The sequence below is a fragment of the Dunckerocampus dactyliophorus genome, chromosome 15, assembly GCF_027744805.1.
Source record: "Dunckerocampus dactyliophorus isolate RoL2022-P2 chromosome 15, RoL_Ddac_1.1, whole genome shotgun sequence".
Classification (NCBI taxonomy): Eukaryota; Metazoa; Chordata; class Actinopteri; order Syngnathiformes; family Syngnathidae; genus Dunckerocampus; species Dunckerocampus dactyliophorus.
Window position 1 is genome coordinate 220,868 of NC_072833.1, and position 8,980 is coordinate 229,847.

General features: G+C 38.9%; 1 long non-coding RNA gene across 1 annotated transcript; it reads left to right on the plus strand.

Annotated features, from left to right (window-relative positions):
• Window positions 1-5,027: 5,027 nt before the first annotated feature.
• Window positions 5,028-8,472, plus strand: LOC129168109 (uncharacterized). Its single transcript, XR_008566221.1, has 4 exons — window positions 5,028-5,216; window positions 5,708-5,811; window positions 6,694-7,388; window positions 7,482-8,472. It is a non-coding gene; the product is annotated as an uncharacterized LOC129168109 (long non-coding RNA).
• Window positions 8,473-8,980: the final 508 nt, after the last annotated feature.

The following is an 8,980-nucleotide window of genomic DNA, read 5'->3' on the forward strand; positions in this document are numbered from 1 at the left end:
TAAAGTACAGTACTGTGATACTTCTTACAGGTGACATGAAGTACAGTACACCAAATACCACATTCTACGTATGTATGTACAGTATATATATATGTATGTATATATATATCTATATATATATATATATATATGTATGTATATATGTATCTATATGTATGTACACTGCTCAAAAAAATTAGTGGAACACTTGGAAAACACATCAGACTTTCATTTTTGGGGTGTCTTTGATTTCCCCCCTCTATAGGGTGATCATTTTCATTTCTATCAAATGATGTGGCATCATTTTGTTACTAATACATCACCCACTTATTATCAGGAAACATATTCAACATCATTTTCACCCCAGTTTAGATCTGATGTGTTTTCCAAGTGTTCCTCTCATTTTTTTAGCAGTATATATATATATATATATATACAGTCAAACTTGTCTATAGCGGCCACTAGAGGGAGTCTGTAAAAGTGGCTGCTATAGACAGGTGGCCTCTATAGACAGGTTGGCATCCAGTTTGAATGTTGACCAGTAGAGGAAAAAAAAGGAAAAAAAAGGACAGAATAATAATAATAATGTTGACCAGTAGAGGGCACTGTGGGACTGCGGATAAAAGTTGTACAGCACTACTAATGTTCTTATTCTTTTTCTTGTGTTTTCTTTCTTTTCTTGGGAGAATGAACAGAATAAGAATTTCATTGCATGGTATAACTGCTGTTTTACTATGCATATGAAAATAAAACTCTTGAATCTTGAATCTCCTAGGCTTGTTATTATCTACGACCCACAGAACCAAGCTGTGCTAGTTGTTAATATTTTACTTTTTATACGGCAGAGTGTCATGACAGCTTTAGTTCATCAGGAAGTGACAGGAAGTGACGGTGGGCGTCCCGAGCAGGAGAGCTAGGCTCAGTGCTAGCTGTGAGTTTGGAGAGAGTTGGGAAGTGTGTATATATATATATGTGTATGTATGTATGTATGTATGTATATGTGTATATATGTATGTATATATATATATGTATATACTGTATGTATGTATGTATGTATGTATGTGTATATATGTATGTATATATACAGTATATGTATATATATATGTATGTATGTGTATACTATATGTATGTATGTATGTATGTATGTGTATATATGTATGTATGTATGTATGTATGTCTTAATACAACACAATTAATTATTATCAAACCCTTAAATATTAACCTTGAAGCACTACACAAGTACATAAAAATAATTAATTCTCTCCCTTTAAGTTAAAACAGATTTTAACTAAATTATTTCAGTGGGCCGCCACAGTCACGGACTCGCGCTTCAGCTGGCAAAACAGCTGTTCGCCGTAACAATGTGTACGTATGTATGTATGTAGGTATATGTGTATATATGTACAGTATGTATATATGTGTATGTACGTATGTATATACTGTATGTATGTATATATGTGTATGTATGTATATGTGTATATACAGTATGTATGTGTATATGTATGTATATACTGTATATGTGTATGTATGTATGTATATGTGTATATATGTATGTATATATATGTATATATACATATGTGTATGTATGTATGTATGTGTGTATGTATGTATGTATGTATGTGTATGTATGTGTATGTATGTATATGTGTATATATGTATGTATATATGTATATATGTGTCTGTATGTATGTATGTATGTATGTATATGTATGTATGTATATATGTGTATGTATGTGTATATATATGTATATATGTGTATGTATGTATATGTGTATGTATGTATGTATGTATGTCTGTATATGTATATATGTATGTATATATGTATATGTGTATGTATGTATGTATATGTGTATATATGTATGTATATATGTGTATGTATGTATGTATGTCTGTATATGTGTATATATGTATGTATGTATGTATGTATATGTATGTATGTATATATGTGTATGTATGTGTATATATGTATATATGTGTATGTATGTATATGTGTATGTGTATGTATGTATGTATGTATGTCTGTATATGTATATATGTATGTATATATGTATATGTGTATGTATGTATGTATATGTGTATATATGTATGTATATATGTGTATGTATGTATGTATGTCTGTATATGTGTATATATGTATGTATGTATGTCTGTATGTGTATATGTGTATGTATATATATATGTATATATGTGTATGTATGTATGTATGAATATGTGTATATATGTATGTATATATATGTATATATGTGTATGTATGTATGTATGAATATGTGTATATATGTGTATGTATGTATGTATGAATATGTGTATATATGTATGTATATATATGTATATATGTGTATGTATGTATGTATGAATATGTGTATATATGTATGTATATATATATATGTATATATGTGTATGTATGTATGTATGAATATGTGTATATATGTATGTATATATATATATGTATATATGTGTATGTATGTATGTATGAATATGTGTATATATGTATGTATATATATGTATATATGTGTATGTATGTATGTATGAATATGTGTATATATGTATGTATATATATATATATATGTATATATGTGTATGTATGTATGTATGAATATGTGTATATATGTATGTATATATATATGTATATATGTGTATGTATGTATGTATGAATATGTGTATATATGTATGTATATATATATATGTATATATGTGTATGTATGTATGTATGAATATGTGTATATATGTATGTATATATATATATATGTATATATGTGTATGTATGTATGTATGAATATGTGTATATATGTATGTATATATATATGTATATATGTGTATGTATGTATGTATGAATATGTGTATATATGTATGTATATATATGTATATATGTGTATGTATGTATGTATGAATATGTGTATATATGTATGTATATATATGTATATATGTGTATGTATGTATGTATGAATATGTGTATATATGTATGTATATATATGTATATATGTGTATGTATGTATGTATGAATATGTGTATATATGTATGTATATATATATGTATATATGTGTATGTATGTATGTATGAATATGTGTATATATGTATGTATGTATATATATGTATATATGTGTATGTATGTATGTATGAATATGTGTATATATGTATGTATATATATATGTATATATGTGTATGTATGTATGTATGAATATGTGTATATATGTATGTATATATATATGTATATATGTGTATGTATGTATGTATGAATATGTGTATATATGTATGTATATATATATGTATATATGTGTATGTATGTATGTATGAATATGTGTATATATGTATGTATATATATATGTATATATGTGTATGTATGTATGTATGAATATGTGTATATATGTATGTATATGGGCTGCACGGTGGTCTAGTGGTTAGCACGTTGGCCAACACAGTAACAGGGAAGAACTGGGTTGGATTCTCCCCTGGTCATTTCTGTTTGGAGTTTGCATGTTCTCCCCGCGTGTGGGTTTTCTCCGGGCACTCCGGCTTCCTCCCACATTTCCAAAAACATATATATATATATATATATACATATATATATACACATATATGTATATGTGTATGTTCTAAGTGTCATACATGTGTTATTGTTCATGAAGGCCAATAAAAGGTCGTCTGTCACCTAAAGCGTGAAATCAAGTCATGTGACATCAACATGGCCTTTTTGCATGCACAAAAATACACACAAAAATATACTTTGATGGGGGGGCTCTAAAGGGGAGCTAGAGCTATAATCATCATCATCACCATCACGAAGTGTTAAAGGAGTGTATTTGTGCATGAAAAGTACATGATGATGATGATGATGATGATGAACATACCATGTAATGATGAAGGTCCTCAGAGGAAGTTGATGATTGCATTCATCAAAGAACTTCCTGTCATGTGATTCATCACATCCTTCATCAATGTTCTCTTATCAAGGACCACTTCCTTGAACTCACGTCTTATGCTAGCATGCGCGCACGCACACACACACATGCACGTTTTCCATGTGTCCTGCGGTGCTGCGGAAGGAGAGCAGGCAGACGAGCTTCCAGCAGCTAAAAGATGAACGGACGGTGAGGCTGGAAGACTAATTAGTAACTTACCTTCATATTCAAGTAGAATGTACTTAAGTACATACTGTGCATATGTAACGGATGCCAGCCTGTGGGCTGTGCCAGTGTACGTTGGTAAAGCTTACTCCCTCTGCCTCAAGAGCTGCGCTGAACACGCGGCCGACAGTCCAGGCTTTTAGTCGCGTGGTCAGCGCCCTCGCCTCCCATCACGAAGGTCGTGTGTTCTAGTCCCGGTGCGGGCAGTGCGAAACAGGGTGGATTACATTTCCTCAAGTATAATATACTTTTTCCACTATATTTCTACTAAAGTATCAATACACTAAATCGTAGTATAAATATACCAGCGTATCGGCGGGGGCGCCTGAGGACGGCTCGGAGTCAGAGCCGGACGTGAGCGTTCGGGTGTTAAAGTTGGAGTTGGGCTTCACGGACCTGGTGGAGTGCGGATGTTCGCCATTCCGGTTGGATGGTCTTAGCGGCGAGATGGGACGCGAGCAACTGTGGCAGTCGCTCGCAGAGGTGGGTGGGGCCACAGAGGATTTTAGGCTATGCAGGGGCTCCCAATAGGAGCCCCCTGTGCTGAAGGACTTCTGTAATAAAGTATGGAAGATCATGGAACGGGACCGATCCCGGGCCTGCCGATGTGGATGTGGATCTCATAGGAGGAGGAGCTGTTTAGTAGCTGAAGCTATGCTAGCTGACGGCCGAGGGTTTGTTTTGTGCCCTTGTGGGTTGGATTAGTTCAGTTTCAGGATGGAAACAGCAGCTGAAACAAAATAAAAATGACTTTTCTGCTCAACGCTTTTGACGTCTCTGCTCGAGGCGCTCGTGTCGGATGACGTCACTTCCGTGTTATGCAACAACGACGTCCTAATCTCCACGTTTATCTGACAAGTGACGCTATTATGGTGACCGCATGCTAGCATGCTGTACCTAATGTTGTGTCCACATGAGGGTGTTATGGCGCCCGCATGCTAGCACAGGCCATTGTTAACAATGAGATGTTGTCATGTCTGTGCTTGTTACGTCCTCCCAGATGGATTTGGCCGATCGTCTCCCGGGGCGACATCTGTCTCGGTAGACGGCGTGCCGAGACGCGGCGAGATGGTCGATACCTGATGAATACGACGTGGATGCACAGACCGCGAGAGAGTGAGTCAAGGACAAAAGAGCAGCAGGGAAGCCGGAGATGAAAAAGGTGTCACGTTAGCTTAAGTGCAGCGGGCAGCGTAGACGTGTGACATGAAAAAAGCAGCCTGAGAGCGACGCTCATCCTAATAGATTCACACAGGTGTCTTGCAGCTTTAATCCGGCATGAAAGGCTGCTTCTCTAATGGCCAAAACGTCCAAATAAAAACACATGAAAAGGAAAATGCATTCACGTTTGCTACGTGCGGTCAGACGTTCCATGGCGAGCTTCCACGTTAGCAAGATTAGCTCTTTCTTCACATTTCGGCTAAGCTGACCTTTATTTGAGTTTAACATCAAACATACTAATCAAACTGTGAAATGACGAGCTATTATTTGCTAACTTGTTAGCTAGCTAATACTCAAACACCAGGAGGTAGCCTGCTAACTTTAACTACCTAACTAACTAACTAACTCAAAAGTATCATTTCTTTTTCTTTTGCTCACAATTTCAGGCACGATGGAACTGCCTCCCCATTCCCCACCTTCCATGAGTGTGACCATATTTTCATTAGCCAAAACCAGGACAACCGCCAGCAACGACAAAGGATCCTGGAAGGTAAAAGAGCCATGATGTCTGTCAGCTTTAGTGTGAAAAACAATAACAAGCAGCACATTTTCACCACTTTCTAAACAAGACCCTCGACGGCCATGACAGGATATGAAAAGAGGACATGCCCTGGGAAAACTGGATGCTTGGTCAGCTGAGCTTCCACAAAGCAGGAAGTAGCAACACATGTGCTAACTAACAAAAAGCCTTTTCTTCACTTTCATTAAGAAGCAGGATACAAGTGCTTCATCGTCAAAGAAGATAACAAACGCATCACATATTTACACGTTATGACTGACCAGACAAATGTCCTGTTTTCCCAGGACACGTCCTCTTTTCACTTCCTGTACTGGACGTCTTGCAAAGTCCTCGAAAGTGATGGAAATGTCTTGTTTCTTGTTGTTTTCCATTGGCTTCTCATGCGTTCTATGGGGGGTTTTCATAGTTGTTCATGCTTTCTCATCCTTTTTATGTTTTTTTTTCACAGTTTTTCATGCTTTTATGGGTTTTTCCATTGGATTCTCATCATTCTTATGGTTCTTTTATTGGTTTTCATTGTTTGTCATGCTTTTTATGGGGTTTTCTCATCCTTTTTATGTTTTTTTTCACTGGTTTTCACATTTTTATCCGTTGATTTTTCATCATGCCCTTATGTTTTTTTCACTGGTTTTCATGGTTTTATGTATTTTTTCATTGGTTTCTCATTCTTTGGTGTTCATGCTTTCAAGGGTCTTTTCATGCTTTTTCATCGGGTCGTTACATTGAGCAGCATTGGGGCACTAATGATGTCACGTCATACCCGGGAGGCTGCTGCGTTCATTGCCATTGTGTATTTTATACTTATTTATTTGTCCAGGAAGACTATGAGTGACAGCTCTTCATTTCTTACAGGCAACTTTTTGGTGGAGATTTTGCGGAGCAGGAAGTGGGCTGCTAGCATGAAGCTGGACCAGCACATGGAAACACGTGTCAGTGTTACGTTTGCTTTCTTCATCCGCGTTTGTGACATAAACAGCGTAAAGTGCGTTGTGAGCAACATACTGTTAGCATGAGATTTTATGACCTTTGATGACCTTCTTGATGTGGGATATGCCAAGCAAGCATACGGGGAAGGTGTGAGGGCTAAACGTAAGCCATGCTATCAGTTAGCTGGCCATCAATCAGCATAACAGCAGTGGCGGGCATACGTCGCATGCTAACACGGTCACGTGCGTGTGCTAATGTGCTGTTCGGGCGCCAGGAAGCCGTGCGTCATTCCGTCACGCAGATTGAAGCGGAGCTCTGGCCTCAAATGAAAAGGTAACTTTTCAGCTTTTTCTGTCCCCTGCTGTTTTATTCCACACAGGAAGACACAATTCCTCCAAAAGCCGAGAATCTTTCACAGAAATTGGTTGCGGAAGGAGGACTTCAATCACAATGGGTCGTCCACCTTTTCTGTCGCGCTCATCACTAATTCTGTTGGAAAGAACCTGCTGACATTTCCTGAGGACAATCATGACGTGTTGATCTTCACATCTCCTCTGGAGATTCCTCGCCGCCTTGGTGGTGATGTCCATTCCTTCATTGGACTTCCTGAGAGTTCAAAGGTGATGAAAGCACCATCTCTCCGTCTTTTGGACATCAAACAGCTCCCTCGTGACGTTGGTAATGGCCACATATTCCTCTCATGCCTTCCCCAGCGCCACAGCCGCTAGCGTCCCTCCATGCCTCTGGAGATGACGGGCGGCGGCGGAGTGACGGGCCGGAAAACTCACGCTGACAGACGGAGACCAATGAGGAGGAACGAGCGAAGAGGATGACGGGTGAAGGAGGGAAGGCTGCACGCAAAAAGTTGCACCTGTTGATGCCCCTTCCTTGCCGACGCCCCCCTTCATCAGCAGCCAATCAATCAGTCCATCAGTCGCCCCCCCCCCCTCTCCACAGTCATCTTACCCGGAGAACGTCAGTGGCAGCTTGAGAAGGTGAAGCCTGACAGCAACACCACGTCATGCCACGTTGGCATGGATCTCCCTACAGGAGGGCACGTCATGCCACGTTGGCATGGATCTCCCCACAGGACGGCACGTCATGCCACGTTGGCATGGATCTCCCCACAGGATGGCACGCTGGTCCTGCGCTGCTTCAGCGTTTCAGCGTCATGCGTTCCTTCATTCAGTAGCGAATCATCCCAGCCTGTTTTTGGTGGGAAAGTGTCCACATTTCAACAAACGCTTCCTGCTTTTTGCCACAATGAAGCATGAAAATGAAGTCAAATAGAAATAAGGCAGCATTCCACTTGTGAGTGTAGTACCCTAGGCTGGCCACCAGGTGTCTCACAACACAATGATAACATTCTGCTGGTTCTGCATGCAGGGTGAAAGGTAATGTAGTCTAGGTAAAGTACAGTACAGTACAGTACAGTACAGTAACCCTGCCACCATAATCAATGAATGAATGAACAGCACCCGTGCATCACGTAACATACATCAACAACACGCCACAGGCTGGATGACATGTCTCAACACCTGGCCGTGTTGGTTCTCTCGTAGAATAAACGGCATGAGTGAACCCTCCTGTCAGCCATTCACTCTCTTTGTCCCTGTGGGGAGAGGCGGGCTAGCGTTGTGTGGTGCGCTACATGATGGAATACTTGCTGATCAATTTCTGCCTGTTTGCGCATCAGCATTCTGGGACGTGAAAAGGTTTGTGACAAAGACAATGAAATAAATAATAGAAGTGACGCTTCAGCCATTCCTGCAGTATTCCTCCACACCTCACTGGGCACAACAGGCATTTGGCTGCGTCCAAAACATGTAACATTGCACCTGATTCAAGGTAAAGGTGTATCCTCACACGCGCTAGCTAAAACCACATCAAAGGAGCTGGCATCTGCGTCCACACACAATTTAAAGGGATAGTTGGGAGTTTTTGACATGAACTTGTATGACACCCCCATCAGCAGTGGAGCATGAGTAGTGGTTAGGGTTAGGTAGGGTGGTTCCTCATTAGCTACTGTAATTTAGTGTACACTAAGTCCCCAACTTACAAACACAATTGGTTCCAGACGACCGTTCTTAAGTTGAATCGTTCTTAAGTCGGGTAAAAGGTAATATTACCAATGATATAGGTACTACATGTACATGTATACATATACAGTATATGTGTATGTATGTAAATATGAGTAAATAGGGTAAAAGGT